Below are 20,376 nucleotides of genomic sequence, written 5' to 3'. Positions count from 1 at the left end.
GATCGTGGCTGGATCCACATGCACCCCCTGTTCATCAATGATGTATCCCAGATACTGAACCTGGGTCATGCCAAAAGTGCATTTCTCCAAATTGGCACATAGCTTGTGTTGCCGCAGTGAGAACCTGTCGGATGTGGTGGAGGTGCTCTTCCCAACTCTGGCTGAAGATCAGAATGTCATCCAAGTATACTACTACAAATGAGTTGGTGAATGGCCGCAAGATGTCATCCATTAGCCTCATGAAGGTTGCAGGAGCATTCGTCAATCCGAAAGGCATAACCAACCATTCGAAAAGGCCCTCCTTGGATTTGAAGGCAGTCTTCCACACATCAGAGGGTTCGATTGGTACCTGGTGATATCTTGACTTCAGATCGATCTTGCTGAAATATTTCGCCCCCTTTAGTTGGTCCAGGAGGTCATCAATCCGCGGGATCGGGTACCTATTACGGACAGTGATCTTGTTCAGTGCCCGATAGTTAATACAAAGTCTCCACGTCCCATCCTTCTTCTATACCAACACGATTAGGCTCCCACAAGGCGATGAACTCGGATGGATGTGACCTTTCTGCAGGAGCTCCTGAATCTGCCTCTTGATTTCATCGTTCTCCAGAATGGAGTGTCGATAAATTGGTCCATTGGGTAGCGGCGCACCTGGGGTCAGATCGATGGAGTGCTTGACCTGACAGTGCAGAGGAACCCCTGCGGGGGAGGTGAAGATGTCCTCGTACTCCTCCACGATCTTGTCCATCTGTAGTTGTCGTGTAGAGGGGCCCTGTCTGGAGGCCGCGACCACCGTCTTCTTCTTTCCTTGAGGGCGTATCATCAGGAAGACAAATTTTTTGGTTTTGGAAATGAGCTTACTCCATTGTTTTGCAGTAATCAAAGAGATGGCGGTTGGTGGTGCTACGTCTGGTATCCTATACAACTTATTTCCCAATGTAATAATAACAGCACGGGGCCTTGAGTCATACACAACATGTCGCTTCCACAAGTATGGTTGTCCTAATAATACATCACAAACTTCAAGGCAAGCAATGTCATACAATACCTCATCCGTGAAGGGCTTGATGTTGTATGGAAGGCGGCACTGCTGGCTCACGCGAAGATCTCGTCCTTGGTGAAGCCACCCAATGGTGTACGGTTGTGGATGTGCTGTGGTTGGTAAGCCCAACCGCTTCACGACCTCTACCGAAATGAGGTTCTTTTGGCGCCCGCTATCAACAATGAACTATATCGGGGAGCCCTTTACCCACATCTAGGAGTGGAAGAGACGCTCTTCCTCCTCTGGATCTTCAGGTTCATTTTTCTGGATCTTGGCGGTAGCAACAGTGGCGTTGGGATCCGCATCAATGATCTGCTTCCCTTTGTCATTCCCCTTATCAGGTTCTGACTCAGAGTCGGAACATGCATCTGATTCTGAAACCTTTAGCTCAGCCACCAGTGACTGCTTGGCCCGACACTCACTTGTGTTGTGCGTGGAGCTCTTATGGAACTCACACCATTTTCCCGTGTCCTTTTTCGGCTTCACAGCGTTGTTCTTTGCTTGCAGCTTTGGCGGGTTGTCTTGGGCTGCCCCGCCTTGGCTTTGTCCTTTGTTCTGTGGTTTAGGGGCACCTTTCCCCTGCTTTGGATTTGCAGATCCAAAGTCCCGCTTCTTTTGTTTAAACTTCTGCTCGACCTTGACGGCATATCGGTATGCTGTGCCGAGCGAGGAGATGTTTAGGAATTGTATTTCTTCCTGGATGTATTTGTGCAGGCAGCCACGGTATTTGAGTATCAAATGCTGCTCCGAATCCTTGATACCCAACTTTGTGCGAAGGGTATGGAAAAGATTGGTGAACTCCGGCACGTCTTGGTCCCTTCCCTGCCGCAGCGTGGTCCACTTTATGTATTCATCCTCATAGCTTTTGACAGGGTAGTACTGCTCCTTGATGGCATCCCGGAATGAATTCCAGGTGGGTGCGGCTGAAAATAGTGAGCCAGTACTTTCATCCTTCTGCTCGCAGTAGGTTTCCCACTAGTCCTTAACGTGGGGGGCTGCTTTGAGAAGAGCGAAAACAATCTTTTCCCGACTCGAAAATTCATGAACAGAAAAATAACACTCTAGCAGATTTAACCATTTATCTACGGCATCTGCGTCTATCTGACCCTCGAATATGGGGATCTCAAAATTAACTTGTACCTTAAAGGGCGTGGCGTTTCCAGAGTAGCTGCTGGAAGCCGATGCGTCGCTTCTGGGTAGCCGCTGAAGGATCTGGCCAAAGCTGTCCATCATCGCATTCCGTTGTCGCTCGAGGGCTTCTTCGAGCAAGATTTTGATAGGATCTCCTTCCCCCTCGTCTTTCTTCTCATCCGCCATGGGAGGCTGTCGGGATTTGCGAGGCTGGTCTTGTAAAGGTTCGACCAGTTCAAGCCCTAACTCCTTATATCCCGACCTTGTTGGGGACATGCAAAGAAAAACAGAGAAAAAACAGATTGCTCTGATACCACTGATCCAGACTTAAACAGGAACGCAACAAATTACAGAGATAACCATAAACACAGATATGCAGCGGAAATAATACTTCATTTCATTAATGTAAAATACTGAAATATGCTTACAAACAATAATGGAAATAAACTAGCTAGGGCGATGGTAGCTTATCTCTGAGAAGAGATGTGGTGGTTACATACCTCTGAACTGTGTTACAATGAGGCTCGAAGGCCTATTTATTGTTGAGAAACAATGGAAAACCCTTAACATTCCAAAACCTAACCCTAGAAGATGAAACGCCAAACTATGGGCCCCGTTTGGGTAAATTGGTACACCAACTTCCCGGGGTCGTAACTTTGGCATACGATCTCCGTTTGACGCGTACAATAGCTCGTTAGAAAGATCTATCCGAGCACTACCACTTTGGGAGGCAACATCGGTCCATGGACCCATGTTGCCCCAGATTTCCCAAAAAACGTCGTTTAGGGCCTCAAAATGGCTCCGGAAGTTCAGGACCCGAAAAACTGCTAAAAATAGTAAGTTGTGCTACAATTAAGGAAACTGAAAATGCTGAGAGAAACAATGGTGGGGGTCCAGGTGGACTTGGCAGGTGGCCACCAATATCCACCTGGATCATCAAGTGATGCAGAAATGGCAAAGTTTAGAGAAACAGAGATATTGGCCATGACCCTAATGGTGGATGGAATAAAGGATAACCTCATCCCATATATATCCAACATAGATTCCGCTCAAGAGATGTATAAGGCCTTATCCAAATTATTCACAATCAAGAATCTTGGTCAAATTGCAAGTCTTAAGAATGAACTAAAGAGAATAAAGATGACAAAAGATGACACCATGGCATCCTTCTTTGTAAGAATAACTAGAATCAAAGATGAACTCCAGTCATAGATGAGATATTACTTGAAAAGGAGCTTGTAATCACTGCACTTCTAGGATTACCAACATCTTGGAGTGCCTTTTCATCAGGTATCAACAGTTGGAAGGAAACTCCTACATTCGAACAATTATGGAATGCATGTAGTCAAGAAGAAGTCAAAATTTCATTAGTAAGCAACAAAGAGAATGAAGAGGAGAAAATTTCAAATGCCTATTCCGCTCATCACAAGAACAAAGGAACCTTTAAGAAGTCTAAAGGGTCTAGAAGGAAGGTAGACCTATCCAAGATAGAATGCTACAATTGTCACAAGATGGGTCATTATAGAAGCGATTGTCATGAGAATCTGAGAAATAAGAAGAGAGAAAGGGAACATGCAAATGTTGTCGATGAAGGACCACCAAAGAAGAACAAGATGGAAGAATCCGAAGTCAAAGACTTATTTGCTAGGGACTCTTAGGGACTCTATCCCTTACATATCCTTCTACTCTAAAGTTTTGAATTATTTTCCTTTATGCTTTGATTTCTAGTACTTGTAGGTTTAAAATGCTTTGGAAAAACATTTTTTAATTGTTTTGATAAAGTTATAAGTATCCCTCGAGATTGGATTCAAAGGGAGCCCTCACCATTTTTCCAAAGGTAAGTATTTTATTCCTTGTATTATCTTTTATATTTGGTTTTCCTTTTCTTATCTAGATGTGTTTGTATTAGATGCTAATAACATTTCTTTTCATATTCTCCATGTTTAGGAAAGGCTTGCTAAATGCTCAAGGGCTATGGAAAAGATCTCACAAGACAAAGCATGATAGAAGTTCTATTGGAATTGATGTCCTATAAGGTTTGTCTAGAAAATAACTCAAAGGTATGTTTTAGACCATAAGATTTGTTCTCTTTGGTATATTCATTCATTCTAATAAATCTAATTTACATTACTAACAAGTGTTATGTCTAGGACCTTTGAATCATAAAGATTCTTATTTGGGTGATTAATCATTAGATTGAATCTACCCTCATTAAAATCATCATGTTTGTGGAACCCTAAAAGGTTCTCTGTAAAACCCTAACCTAAGGGTATGTCAATGCTAATGTGAAAAACCCTAGTCTACTTAGGGTTACTAATGAAATCTAGAAAATACTATTCTTTTGATGTTTGGGGTTTTGATGGTAATGTCATGTTTAAGGTTTTGGTATTGTTATGGAAATCCTAGTCCTTTAGGGTTGGATAGTAATGTATTCCTAAACCTTGAGGCTTTGGTAAATTATGGTTTATGAGTAAAACCCTTATGTATCGAGAGTAAGCTCCTAGGAATGAAACCCTAGGTGTATGTCCGTCTGATCAAAACCCTAGCCTAATCAAGATTGTTATATGTCTGACTTTAAATGTATTGATATTTGTGTCTTGGGATTACCTTATGGATAGTGATATGCTTGTGCATGAAATCTTAGATATGTATGTATGCTAACCTAATTGTTGATGCTCATAGTGTGTAAATTCTAAGGTTTGTAACTAAGCCCTAGTAAAAGTTTGATATTCTAGGATATGGTGATATTGTTTCCATTATCATGATAAATCTAGGGTTTACAACAAACCCTAATAGAAGTTGATCATATTAGATTGTGTTGTGATTGGTTTTATTTGTTGACATCTAAGGCTGAGTATCTCAAAGATGGAATCTAGGGTTTGCATTAAATCCTAGTAGAAGTCTAACTGTTAATTTTAGCCAACAATGGTATGTTCTATGCTTTAGAGCAATTTTACTTCAATTTATTTATTAGCCCAGTATCAATATTCAGATTAGCAGTCACATAAACATGATAGTAAAATGCAGATAAAACATAAAGATAAACAATAGAAGACAACCCAAGACAAGAGGACACAAGATGTGGCACCAACTAGGGACAAACCCCAATGTGGGGAAACCCTTGATTAAATCTTCTTTTAGTCTTTAATAGTTCAGCAGAGAGAGATAGTACAATTTACAGATCTGATAATTTTTAACAACAACAAAAGAGCCCTAATCAGAAAAGTCAACGCTGGTCAACAGGGCATATTTGATCCTCAGCAAATCGGTCAACTTTAATCAACTTCGGCCTCCAAACAACAAGATAAATAACCCTAAAAAACAGTCAAATTCAACCCAATCAAAGTCTGGTTAAACAACCCACCTGTGGTCAACCCTAGCTACAACCAACACTAGTCAACAATCAACGTTTAGCCTCGATTTTTGTGCCCATAAATGCGGCCTGCCCAAACAGAGATAGCCCTCACAAAAACGTAGTCAAATGAGGTCAACGCATGCTGGTCGACGCTTGGTCAAACTGTCCAAAAATTCGGTCTCTTGAAATTTTGGCCTCTTGAAATTTCGGCCTCTTGAAATTTCGGCCTTCTGAAATTTCGCTCTCCTGAAATTTTGGACATGTGGAGAGAGAGAGGCCCATTAATCGTACCCAATCAATGAGGAGAGAGAGAGGCCCATTAATCGTACCCAATCAATGAGGAGAGAGAGAGAGAATTGTGATGATGAGTGTGTCCAAATGAGGCCAAGTCACGTTTTATTTATATGCAATGTTGAGGATGAATAGACGTGACTGTTGGGCTTCTGAGACTACATAAGTTTGCTGGCTGACCTTGACAATTTGACCATAATCAAAATAAATTCATAACTTCATTTGTACATGTCAGAATCGGATGATCTTTAGATCAATCTTACACTTATCGGAGAGAGGAATCCAAGAAAAATATCAATTGTCATAAATAAGATGACCCATGTGGAGTTTGGCCCCAGTTGCCAATTTTAACACTCCCTCTCAACTAGTGAGAACTCCATCTGCTAATCCATCTGCCAATCTATACTATCTCTGCCATCAATGACTGCTCTGCACTGCTCTGCTGAACTATGAAGAAGAAGTGATCGAGAATGTATCATAACATTCTCTACTAACCTGAAGTCAGTCCCAATCAAAGGAGAGTGTGTCGTACCACTCTTACTGACCCGAAGTCAGTTCCAATCAAAAGAGAGTGTCTCATACCACTCTTACTGAACTGAAGTCAGTTCAAATTGATCATAGATCAATATCTGTCATCCTAGCATAGGGAGTACGGTAGTACACGATGTGTCCGTCGGTAGTACTATGGTCCCTATCCTCATTTCCCTACTCATTGGCCAGATGAGAGGTACTTCCCATGAGTCCCAGACTACATGGGTAGGATGCCTCAGCAGGAGAAGGATGAACCACACATCCTGCCTACATGTCGCCAAGGGGTATTGCAGGGGAAGGCTAAACCACTCACCCTGTACACAGTAAACCACTAGGGGAAGGCTGAACCACTCACCCTATGGTTGCTCATCGCTCCAAGAAGTACCCCAAGCCCCCCGGAGCTCCCAAAACTCAATGTCCATCTCATACAGGACCCTCGTAAGAGGGTCCCTCCACGACTCCAAGTCGTTCTCGGAAAGCCAAGAACTTGACCTTCCCCAGGGGCTTCGTTAGAATGTTGGCGATGTGCTCATCAGTCCCAATGTGATAGAGCCTTATTGCTCGTCATTGTACCATATCCTGGATAAAGTGGTACCTAATATCTATATGCTTGGAGCGATCATGAAACACGAGATTCTCAAATAATCGGATCCCACTATGGTTGTCGCAGAGGATCACGGTGGTATCCAACACATGTCCAAATAGCTCACTGAAGAGCTTCCTCAACCAGACAGCTTCACAGGAGGCCATACTAGCAGCTATGTATTCGGCCTCGGCGGTGCTTAAGGCAACCGATTTCTGCTTCTTGCTCATCCAGGATATTGAAGCAGAACCCAAAGAAAAACAACATCCAGAAGTGCTCTTGCGATCCACCACACTGCCAGCCCAATCAACATTAGAATAACCATGCAGCCTCACATCTCCGACAGTGTATCTCAGTCCATGAGTGATTGTGCCCCGAAGATATCTTAGAAGATTCTTGGCAGCAATCCAATGTATATGATGAGGCTCAACCATGTATTGGCTCAGTGTGTTAACTACAAAACATATGTCCAGACGAGAGTTCACCAAAAACACCAGTGCTCCTATGAGTTGACGATATTCAGAGGCATTTCCCTATTAAGGTCCAACAACACTACCACATAACTTCTTAAAGTTAAGTTCCATCGAGGTAGTCGCAGGCTTGTAGTTCACCATCCCAAATCTTTCCAATATCTTCACAACATATTTTCCTTGAGAGGAAAATTTCGCCTGGCTTTTGTCAGACCTCCAACCCTAGGAGATAGTGCATCGGTCCTAGGTCCTTCATCTCAAATTCAAAAGCCAACTCCCTCTTACATTTGTGAATGAGAGGGTCTATACCTGTCAGAAAGAGGTCGTCCACATAAAGTACCAAAATGAGAGGTTTATCATTTTCAACCTTAAAGTAAAGGTTTGGATCGGCTTCACTTCTAGTGAATCCCAGCTTCATCAGATAGCTATCGATCCTCTCAAACCAAGCTCGGGGTGCTTGCTTCAATCCATAGAGAGATTTCTTCAACCTACATACATGAGATTTTTAGTCATGAACCTCAAATCCCTTGGGTTGTTCCACATAGACTTCCTCTTTGATCAAACCTAAAAGAATGTTGAATGAATTAATTTCGAATGAGCAAACAGCTCAATCATAATACAGAGATATTTACAATAATAGAAACATCAGGTTTCTATGTAGAATATAGAAACACTCAGTTTCATCAAAGAAACTGCTAAAAGAATATAAATAGCAACAGCTAAAAGGAATGAGCATTAAATGCTAAATGGGAATATTCTAATATATTCTAATACCCTCCCTTAATGCTCAATCTATTTACAACACCAATAGACCCTCTGAATTTTATAAATTTATCAGGACCAAGAGGCTTGGTGAAGATGTCGGCGGGCTGCTTTGTTGTGGGAACATATTGCAACTGAACTGAGCCGTCTTCAACAAGCTGGCGAATGTAGTGGCAATGAGTTTCCACATGCTTTGTTCGTTCATGAAAGACAGGATTCTTGGCAAGTTTGAGCACTCCCTGATTATCACAAAACAAAGAAGTAGGCCCTGTCTGGGAAACATGCATATCTGCCAGCATACGTCGAAGCCAAACTGCCTCACAGGATGCCTTAACTGCTCCCCGATACTCGGCTTCTGTTGAGGAGAGAGCCACTGCCTGTTGCTTCTTACTAGTCCAAGTAACAGCACCGGATCCTAGATTAAACACATACCCAGCTGTAGATTTACGGTCATCAACCGAACCGGCCCAGTCAGAATCAGTGTAACCACTGAGAATAGGATTGGAACTTCGAGTGTATAGGAGGCCATAATCAGAAGTGCCACGCACATATCGTAGCACACGCTTTGCTGCTTGCCAATGATCAGCTTTAGGAGCAGACATGAAGCGAGAAATGTAGCTTACTGCAAAACTGATGTCAGGTCTGGTAGCAGTAAGATAGATGAGACTGCCCACTAGTTGCCTGAATAAAGTTTCATCCACAAGGGGAGAGGATGACTGAGCTGAAAGTTTGAGCCCTGGTTCCATAGGAGTCGTGGCTGGTTTGCAATCCTGCATTCTGAATCTGTCCACAAGATTTTTGGCATACTTGGACTGAGAGAGAAATATCTGATTTTCAGTCTGCCAAACTTCAACCCCCAGACAATAATGAAGAAGCCCCAAGTCTGTCATCTCAAAAGTTCTGCATAAATCTTGTTTGATCCCATGGATCAAATGTGCAGAGCTGCCAGTAATGATAAGATCATCCACATAGACAACCACAAACAAGATATCATCACCAGTATGCTTGATGTACAGGTTTGGATCAGAAGGGCTCCGCTGAAAACCCTGATCTGTCAGGTACTGATCAATTTTCATGTACCAAGCCCGAGGAGCTTGTTTCAATCCATAGATTGCTTTAGCTAACCGACACACTTTCTGTTCTTGACCAGCAACCTTGAATCCTGGAGGCTGCGTCATGTAGACTTCTTCTTGGAGATCACCATTTAGGAAAGCACTTTTTACATCCATCTGATGAACTTTCCAATTGAACTGAGCTGCTAGGGCAAGAACAAGCCTTATGGTACTCATCTTGGCTGTAGGAGCAAAAGTCTCCTCATAGTCGATGCCTTCCTTCTGTGAAAATCCTCGAGCCACAAGCCGAGCTTTATACTTGTCTATGGTTCCATCAGCTTTGTATTTCACTTTATACACCCATTTGCAGCCTATGGGCTTTTTGTCTGTAGGAAGATCAGAAAGTGTCCATGTGTGATTCTTCTGAAGACTCTGGAATTCGGCTTCCATAGCCTGTTCCCACTTAGATGTACCCTTAGCCTCTGAATAGGTTTGAGGCTCAAAAGTACTGTGCAGGTTAGCCATAAGAGCAAAATTGACTGTAGACTGTTGTCTGTTCTTATGTCTAGAAGTTCTGCCTTCAAGGAGCTCATCATCCCGGAGATCACCAATGGTTTTAGCCCACCATTTTGGCCGAAGAGTAGAAGAAGCAATAGCAGAAGTAGAGGAACCAATATCAGGAGGAGGTGGAGGAGGCTCAAGAGCAATAGGGGCGGCAAGAGGAGGGTTATTTTCTGGAGGAAGCTCAGATAGAGTATGATCAAATACTGATGCTACATCATCCCTCCCATCAGGTGGACCGACCGGAAGAAGTACATTGTGAGGCTGATCCTCAGAACACTGCTGAGAAGAAGAAGATTGAAAAAATCCTCTGTCTTCATCAAATACTACATCCCGACTGAAGCTAAGACGACCAGTGGCTATATCTATTAGCCTATAGGCTTTGTGATGATCACTATACCCTGTCATCATGAGTTTCTGGCTTTTGGAATCCAACTTAGATCGCTTAGCAGCTGGAATCCAAACATATGCAACTGAGCCAAATACTTTGAGATGACTGATCTTAGGCTTTCGGCCAGACCAAACCTCTTCAGGAGTCTTCCCTGTAACAGCCTGAGTGGGTGATCTGTTAAGAAGATAAACAGCAGTAAATACTGCTTCAGCCCAGAATTTGTTTGGAACACTCCGGTGTTGTAGCATGGAACGAGCCATTTCAACAACCGTGCGATTGCGACGCTCGACAACACTGTTTTGCTGAGGAGTGTAAGGAGTGGTTAATTGACGTTTGATGCCATGAATATCACAGAAGTTGGCAAACGCCGAAGAACAAAATTCCCCCCCATTGTCGGTCCTAAGGGTCATGATGTTACAACCAGATTCTTTCTCCACTAATGTTTTAAATTTCTGAAAGGTACTAAGAACATCAGATTTATTTTTTAAAAAATATACCCACATCTTTCTACTGAAATCATCTACAATAAGTAAAAAATATTTGCAAGCAGTGATAGAGGCTGTATTCATAGGGCCGCAAATATCAGCATGAAGTAACTGAAGTACCTTAGATGCGCGCCAAGATTCTCCATTTTTGAATGAAGACCGATGTTGCTTTCCCGCTTGACAGGCGCTGCATACCCCCAACTGCTGAGTCTGAATATCAGGTAATCCAGACACAAGTCCCTCCCTAGAGAGCTGAGAGAGATACTGCATATTGAGATGCCCATATCGCTGATGCCATAGAGTGCTGATAGGAGAAATACGTGCTGCTAGAGCCACTTCTGGAGAGTCACCGGTGTCAAGTAGCCTGTATAAACCATGATCTTCTAGGCCAACAGCAACTGTTAAACTAGACTCCCTGTCAATAATGGAGCACTTGTGGGTACTGAACACTACATCAAGTTGAGGAGAATTCCTCATAATCTGGCTGACAGATAGCAGATTAATTTCCATACCAGGAACATAGTATACATTCAGAAATATAAGCGTGCGCCCACCAGACTGAATTTGAACTGTACCTCTGCCAGCTACTGTGTACTTTTCACCTCCGCCAAATACCACGGAATCACTGAAAGGTGAGAAGTCAATAAACCAGTCACGCCTGTGAGAAAAATGACGTGATGCGCCAGAATCAATGTACCATGCAGAGGAAGGAACATGGTCTGAAGACCTTTTAGCCATAAAGGCATAAAAGGCAGACTCTGTCTGCTCGGAATGTTCTGCAACATTTGCTGTCTGATGTGGCCCTCCCTGTTTCCTCTGTTCAGAAGCAATCCTCTGTCGGCAATCTTTCTTCATGTGACCGAACCTGTGACAGTAATTACACTGCACACTTTTCTTCCGAGCAGGATCAAAAGGCTGAGAGGAGCCTTTCTGCTGAAAGGACTGAGAGGACTGATATTTTGCAGAAAATGCATTTTCCGAGGACACTGATGAAGCACTACTACCAAACTGTTGTTTCCACCGATCCTGCTGCAGAAGTTTGGTACATAAATCTGGAAACTTCAGATCAACATTTGTGGTGGTAATGTTGAGCGTTTCAATGAAGTGTTCATAAGATTTCGGTAGACTTTTCAAAGTAATGACTACCATATCTTCCTCCTCCATGGTCCGACCAATGGCTTCGAGTTGATCTCGAATGTCTTTAATTTTGTTGAGATATTCCTGTAAAGACATATGTTCGTCCATCATGATGGAGAACAACTGATTTTTGAGAAAAAAGCTCTGCTTTTATCAGATGTCTCATGTAATTCTTTCAACTGTTGCCAGATTTCAGCAGCTGTCTTGCCAGAAGGGATCTGTGGTAACTGATCATCAGCGACAGAGAGCTTGAGAAGCATAACAGCCTCTCGATTTCGATCATCAAATTTATCTTGATCGGTCCCGGCTGTACCTGGACGAAGCTCTTTGCCCAAAATGAGTTGATCAAGACGCCTGTACTAAAAAATGGTCAACATTCTTTGTTTCCAAATGTTATAGTTGCTGCCATTAAAGCGTTGATTTCCTTCTAACATCAGATTGGTAAGTGTGGCCATTTTCACAAAGAAAATACAAAAGTATGTCACACAAGAACAATGTAGCTGACTGTTTATCCTGGTGTAAATTAACGAACAGACTTTGTCCTGCTAAAAAAAAATTTTACCCAGCAAAAATATCTCTTCAGTCTAAAACAATGGTAATACTGCTAGCACAAAATATATTTCTGAGAATATAGTTTCCCACAGGAGAATGCAAGTCTACCACAAGTGTATACTGATGCAATAAACAGATGTCACAGGTCTGAGTTTGTAAATGAGGCTGTCAGGATCACAAGAGAAAAAATTCCGCTGATGGGTAACACACTGCCGGCAACCAGAACCACAAATACAGCAAATACAAAGATTGAAAAAAAAACCCACGTGTGCTGTCTCAGCTTCACGTTTCTGCTGATTAGTAACACACTGCCGGCAAGCACCACGGATTGGGAACGCTGATAAATCAACTACGCAGATCTAAACAAATTGGAATTGGCCGGCAATCTTCACGTCACGTCTCAGCTGTATACGTCTCAGCTATATACGACTCAGAGGTATAGATCCACAGGTGAATACGCTTTATATATATCAGCGTTTGAAATATAATTAACCACGGGTTTCAAATAGGTATCCACGGGTCTGAAATATAAATCCACGGGTTTCAACTGCCACGGGTTTCAACTGTATATATCCACGGGTTTCAACATATGTATCCACGGGTCTGAAATATATGTCCACGGGTTTCAACTGCCACGGGTTACAAAAGCCACGGGTTTCAACTGTATATATCCACGGTTTCAACTGCCACGGGTTTCAACTATATATATGAACCACGGGTTTCGAATATGTATCCTCGGGCTTGAATATATATCCACAGGTTTCAAAAGTGTATCCACGGGTAAATGTATATCCTCGGGCTTCAAAAAGTATATCCACGGGTTTCAAAATTACACGCGTATCCACAGGTTGACAACTTTTGAAAATAAAACCATGAATTTGCCCGCAGATCGAATTTTCAAACCACGAGTCCGACTTTAAAAAAAACAAATGAGATTTGAGAGAAAACACCTGGATTACGAATGCTGAGAAATTCCACGTTGTGGTCGAGTAGCCGCCAGGCGAAGAAGAAGATAGCCGGATTCACGATTCCAAGCAAACTGGCCAGCCAAAAAAAAATCCGCTCCCACGAAAACAGTCACCGCCACAAAGTTATTTCCTTAATAAAATGATCATGCAAGGGAAGAATCCATTTCTGTATCGAGATGGACGACTGTAAGCTTTTATCACAGCGAGCAAAGCCGAGGCTAAGACTCAGTGAAGGCTGCCTGGCTTACAGAGGGCTCGACCTTAGAAAGGACTCAAGAGATTACGATGCAGAGAGAATTACTGTTCAAGAAATCTCTTAACCTTGCTCTGATACCATAAAAGAATGTTGAATGAATTAATTTCGAATGAGCAAACAGCTCAATCATAATACAGAGATATTTACAATAATAGAAACATCAGGTTTCTATGTAGAATATAGAAACACTCAGTTTCATCAAAGAAACTGCTAAAAGAATATAAATAGCAACAGCTAAAAGGAATGAGCATTAAATGCTAAATGGGAATATTCTAATATATTCTAATAGAACCATGCAAGAAAGCGGTCTTGACATCCATCTGATGTAGGTTCCATCCTTGCGAGGCAACAAGGGCTATGATCGAGCGGATGGTGGTGTATCGGGCAACAGGTGCAAATATCTCATCGTAATCTACACCTTCCTTTTGAGAGAAGCCTCGAGCAACAAAGCGAGCCTTGAACTTTTCTGCACTACCATCAGCTCCATGCTTGATTTTGAAGAGCCACTTGGAGGTGACAACCGATTTGTCTTGGGGTCTAGGGACCACATCCCAAACATCATTCTTCATAATTGGCTCGTACTCTTCATTCATAGCATCCTTCCATACTTGTTGCTTCACGACTTTTTTGAATGATGAAGGCTCATTTTGAATGATAGTGCTCATGACGGTCACGTATCTTTGATACCTGTTCGGCTTCTTGCTTTCACAGAAAGTCCCCCTTGGTGCAATGTGTCTCTCGGCATCTTCAAGTGTCTCCCTAAGCCATGAGGGTCTCCTTTTGGAGGAGGAAGTCTCATGAGGAGGAGGATCTATAGGATCCATAGGTTCATCAACATCAGGCATCGTTCATCCTCTTTTTCACCCTGATTTCTGGTGTCAGCTTCTTTGTCCTTCCTTCGGATAGGAAGGTTGTTGATCTTCCTGAGGGCCATATCTTCGTCAAAGGTGACATCATGACTTATCTCAACTTCCTTTTGACCAACCACATAAATTCTATATCCCTTGGAATCTTCACTATAGTCCATAAAGATTCCTCTCTTCCCAGATGCACCCAATTTGCTTCTTTTCTTTTTCTGCACATGAAAATATACGGGACTTCCAAGAATTCTAAAATGAGAGACGTTAGGTTTTTTAGCTGTGAACATTTCTTTGGGAGTCTTGGAGTCCAATGCTTGATGAGGGCATCGGTTTTGAACATACACGACGATATTTACAGCTTCAACCGATAGAAACTTCGGAAGGCCTTGATCATGAAGCATGGCACGAACTGCTTTTACAATAGAGTGATTCTTCCTTTTAGCCACACCATTCTGCTCAAGAGTGTATGGCATTGTAGTCTCCCTCTTGATGTTGTTGATTTTTAATGTATCTTGGATAAGTGGTTTCCCATGGGTTAGTCTCTACCTAGGGAAAAGTGTCCAAAATAATTCTTTTCCTAAGTGTGACTTTATAAAGTGAAAGTGACTTTATAAGTGGTAAAGTCAATGTTAAATTATAAAGTGAAAAGTGACTTTAGACATAAAGTACAATGTGGGTACTTTATTTAATGGGTGAGTTAAAAAATAGAAAGTGAGAATTAAATGCACATTTATTCTCATCCCTTGATCTAAATGAATTTGAGCCATTAGATCTTAGGGTTGCCCAAAAGTCATTTAGGGAAACAAAAGGGGGAAAGAAAAGAGAGACTGCATTCATTCTTCATGAGAAGATTGGAGAAAGGAGGCTGAGAGCTGGAGAAAAGTTCTGAAGGAGAAATTTGTTGCAGCAAGCTGAAGGAGTGATTTATGGGCAAAGCTGGGCATGGAAATCAAGGCATAGAAGACAACACAATTTACAGTGCGAACAACATTGAATGCTGTGAGTTGCACGCCGTTCGAGATAAGTTTTTGAATTTTTTCGTTGTTGAAAAAATCTGTATATTCCGTACAGTACAGTCCACACAGTCGTATCTGTACAATACATATTTTCAGCGTCAAGTGGGCACGGAAATCGAGGCAAAGTGGGCACAATTTTCAAGGAATTTTGGGCTAAAGAGATAAGTTGATTTTGCTGTTTTGTCTTGTCTGCAAATGTATTTTTCCTAAAATTGAAAGATAAATAAATTTGAAGAGCTCTCTAACAGGTTTTCCCTGAAGAAGATTGAAGGGGTTTTGCCTGAGTCTAAGTTGATGTATTTTTATGTTTTTTTTTGGTCTAGTTATGTCCATATTTATTTTCAGCATGTGTTGACAGTCCCATGTGCTTTAATCTGAAAATTTCATTTCTAGACTTCTATATGTTGAATGTATGTTTATGGGAAAGGGCATTTAACTGAATGGGAGTGATAAGGTGAAATTAAAACCGGGTTGGGATTGCAAGAAACTTTTTTTAGTCATCAAATTTCAACAAATGCCAGCTTCTCTACAATAATCTTGGAATTCATTGGATTCGTACTTGGTCCCATTATCGGTCCTCAATATCTTGATTTTTTTCTTGGATTGGTTTTCGATCAAGGCTTTGAAGTGTTGGAACGAGGTGAACACTTCATTCTTCGTCTTCAAGAAGTAAATCCAGTTCTTGCGAAAATAATCATCCATAAAGGTGAGATAATATAAGTATCCTCCCAAAGAGTTTACGGGCATCATACCAGATATGTCAGAGTGGATCAATTGCAATATATCTGTGGTTTTGCTATTACTTGAGGGGAATGGTCCCCTTGTAATTTTTCCTTTGGCACATCCCGAACATACACCTTCATGCTCTACTTTGAACTCGGGCGTACCTGCCACCATCTGCCTCACATTGGGTGGGGCCTTATAATGAAGATGGGCAAACCTTCGGTGCCATAGTTAAGATTGTAGAGATGTGTCGCAAGACATGGCTCCCAATGGACTTCCTCCAACTTGATATAAAGTGTCAACCCTAAATCCAAAAGTAAAAGTATTTTTAAAATTTCTTTTCCAAACACGTACGTTTCCATCGATAAGAGCCACCTTGTATCCTTTGTCTTCCATTGTCGAAATGGACACCAAGTTCTTCTTGAGATCAGGTACATATAGTACTTCTTGCAAATGAATAGTGTTACCTTGATTCAATTGAAGGGTAACATTCCCTACTCCCTTCACAGGATAGGTGGTATCGTTTGCAAGGATGATCTCCAAGTTTGTCTCCTTTTCTATCAAATTAGAGAGGGCTTCCATGTATTCGATGAAGTGCCTTGAGGAACCACTATCAATCAACCAATTTCCCAAAGTGTCTGGAGGAGAGGTAGTGGAGAGGGCCGATATAAGATGTTACTCTTTTTGCTTATTGTTAACAACATTTGATTCTTCATACCTGGAGTTCCTTGATTTCTTGGAGGGTTGACCATTTCCTTGATGTCCCACATTCCTTTTTCCTTTGCCATTGGACTTGGCATTCCTTTGATCGTTGTTGTTGAAGTTGCCCCTGGAATGATTGTGATCATCATCATGTGATGTGTCCCTTCTACTTGGACACTCCCTTGCATAGTGGCCAAACTTATTGCAAACAAAGCATATTCCCTTCCTTCCAGTTTTCCTTGACTTTGCTTCTTTGAACCTGCATTGTTCTTCCTCTTGGCATGAGCGAGAATGCAATGGGGTTGCTTCTATTAGAAGGCATTTCTTGCTCCACCATTCTTGTTTCTTCTTGAATGCATCTCGACATCAATTCTTCAAACCCTGGAATTCGATCATTGTTGAGTATGGTGGTCCTAAATACATACCACTCAAGTGGGAGTCCTCCAAGGGTGGTGAGAGTAAGTTTCCTGTCAGGAATGACTTCTCCAATCGAGAGTAGATCATTCTTGATCTCAGTAATCCTCAAGAAATAGGATTGAATGTCTTCGTCCTTGCCCTTCTTAATATCCTTCAACTTATTCTTGAGAAATAAAATTTGATTAGCATTACTAACCTTGAACATGCCGACCAATCTGTCGTATATTTCCTTGAAGGTCTTCAATTCGGAGATAGAGGCCACTGGGTGCTTGTCAATGGAATCCTTGATAATCTTCTTCGCTTTGACTTCAACCCAATTATACTTGGTTTTTGCAGCAGCTGGTGCATTTGAAGGAGGCTCAAGAATTTTACCTTACACATAATCCATCACTTCTTTTTCTGCTAAGGTCAAATCAAGAGACATCTTCCATCCATGATAGTCAGATTTATCATGGAGCTTGTCTTTAGCCGGGAAGTAGGATGAGGAACCCATTGAGCCTTTTGTCCTCGTCCAACTGTATTTGGTGATTTCTCTTTCACTCTTGCGTGGGCTTTGTCTTCACCTCAGCTTTGATTCCATGTTAATTTTAGGTAACAATGGAATGTTCTATATGCTTTAGAGCAATTTTACTTCAATTTCTTTATTAGCCTAGTATCAATATTCAAATTAGCAATCACATCAACATGATAGTAAAATGTAGTGTTATGAAACCAGCTTACAAAAAGATAGAAAAGATAGTTGAACACCTTAGAATTCAGCCTCTTCGAGGGGGCAACCTCCTTTACATTACACAAATGAACAATTCTTGGATGATTCAAATGACAAAACCTCCTTTCTATATATAGGTGTTTAAGGAGTCACAATATAACCCAACCGACCTAACAATAATAATATAAAGCCACAAAAATAACAATAGAGGGATTCTATGGGGCACATTAATAACAATTGGGACAATAGGGGCACAACAATATTAATAAGGGATACAACTACAATAGTAATGGGGTAATCACCAATGTTGTTAAAAGCGCGAGCGGGATTAAATCGACGCCGGGAATAAAGCGGAAAAAATCGGCAAAAGCGGTAAAAAAGCGGAAAAAAGCAGGAAAAAAGCATTTGGCACAAAAATATTCATTTTTTTTTCATTTTTTTTCAATTTTTTTAATATCTAAACCATCTACAACATAAAATAAATACATTGACACATAAATATGATAAAAAAACTAATATATAAGATGTTTAATATCATTTCTAGCGCTAAAATCACACATAACATTGAATCATGTCTTGAATAGTAAGTCCTGAGTCCCAACTCAGCCTCAAAATATCAACAAAAAATATGATAATGTATCTCATCATGTCATAATGTCATATACAATAAAATGAAAGTCTAATCCTATTGATTTCCTCTGCCCCTCTTGCGAGAAAATGGCACAGCTTTCTCTTTCCCTCTAGATGTAGAAGCTGGTGCCTGTGTTGGTGGAAATGGCAGTGGAGTCTGACGTGCTCTAGAAGCTGAAGAACTAGTAGTAGCAGCTACAGGAGCTAGACGGAGACCACGTCCTCTACTGGTGGTAGTGGTAGCCCGGGTAGGCGGTGTCACCTCCTCCTCCTGCTCCTGCTCCTGCTCCTGCTCCTCCTCCTCCTCCCCCTCCTCCTCCCCCTCATCCTGCACTAACCAATCATCAGTGGGATCCATGAGAGGCCTCTCGGTCTCAACCCTCCATTCAGCAGTGGTGTCAATCCCATCCAATGAGATGGCATCCATATCAGGTGTCTTCTCTAGTTGCCTCACCCACAATCGAAGATTGTAGTAGACATAGACCATGTCATTAAGTCTATGGGACTCCAACCTGTACAAAGTTCATGAAATAATAATTAATAATTAATATTATAAAAAAATATTGTTTAATGAATTCAAAAATTTATTTGGAAATTTGCAATATTTTAAATGTTTAAGTGTTAACCTATTGCGCTTCTTGTTGTGTATTTTTTCAAATACACTCCAATTGCGCTCACATCCTGAGGAGTTGCATGTTTGGCTGAGGATGCGTACGGCAAGCTTTTGCAAAAGGGGTACTCTGCCACCATACATCTTCCACCATGCGTCTACAACAAAATTACAAATACAATTTTAAATAAACATAAGAAAAAAATGGAATTTGAAGAGACAATGAAATTTGAAACAAAGTTACAAAGTACAAACTAAAAAATACCTGGCATTTTAATCGTCCTATCAGTGACAGCCATCTCAAAGCCAAATGTGCCACCTGACATCTTATATGTCTCAATTTGTTTAGAGATCTCTATACGTTGTTCTGGAGATCTCACCATCTTCTGGACACAGGATAATAATCCATCCACGACCTCAGCATCAAAATCAAACCCACATGCATAAGAAAATGCAGGGTTCAGGAAAAGCCCAGCAGCGTGAATGGGACGATGGAGTGTGTTGTTCCATTGCTCATCAATCACTTCCCATAGAAGGAGTTGTTTCTGAAACCCATCATCTCCCTTATCATCATAGTAGGACCGAATGGTTTCTTTGGCCCTGTCCATGGCTTCATACAAATAGCCCATTGCGGGCTTCTCACCATCAACCAACCGAAGAACCTTTACCAAAGGTTCAGTAACGGCGCACACCTCCTGCACTCCCGCTCAGAAGTCTTTCTGGTATGAAACTAGTCTGCGTACCACCTCTCCTTCTGGTTTGCGGCTCATTGACGAAGCACGCCACTCCTCTGAAAGAAACATTCTCTTCAAATCCCACATAGAATTCAAAAGGGATTGAAGAGATATGAAACTCGTTGCAAACCGTGTAATGGCGGGGCGCACCAACTCTTTGTTGTTGGTGAATCTTCTCATCAAGCTAAGCACAGATGTATGATTATATATAAATTTTGTGATGCTTTTTGATGAGTCAACAATATCTTTGACAAAGAGAATTTTCCCTATGTCCTCTAACATCAAATCAATACAATGGGCAGCACAAGGTGTCCAAAATAAAGTAGGATGCCTGTTCATAAGCATTCTACCAGCAGCAACATAATTTGCAGCATTGTCCGTTATGACTTGGACAACATTTTCTGCACC

General features: G+C 41.6%; 1 protein-coding gene across 2 annotated transcripts in view; it reads left to right on the top strand.

Moving 5' to 3' along the window:
- The window catches only part of LOC149195653 (uncharacterized), a 138,068-nt gene that overhangs the window by 9,373 nt on the left and 108,319 nt on the right, over positions 1-20,376 (top strand). The window contains exon 3 of one of the 2 annotated variants that reach the window (XM_089405390.1): positions 4,121-4,233. The exons of the other annotated variant lie outside the window; for it this stretch is intronic. The gene's annotated coding sequence lies outside the window, so the exon portion shown is untranslated. The remainder of the gene's footprint in view (positions 1-4,120; positions 4,234-20,376) is intronic. 2 annotated transcript variants of the gene reach the window in all.

The sequence above is a fragment of the Pinus tabuliformis genome, chromosome 2_2 (genome assembly GCF_031772625.1).
Source record: "Pinus tabuliformis cultivar Carrire ecotype Pingquan chromosome 2_2, CPIR1, whole genome shotgun sequence".
NCBI classification, from domain to species: Eukaryota; Viridiplantae; Streptophyta; class Pinopsida; order Pinales; family Pinaceae; genus Pinus; species Pinus tabuliformis.
The sequence above is the reverse complement of the archived record's forward strand: the minus strand, read 5'-3'. Positions and strand labels throughout refer to the sequence as shown.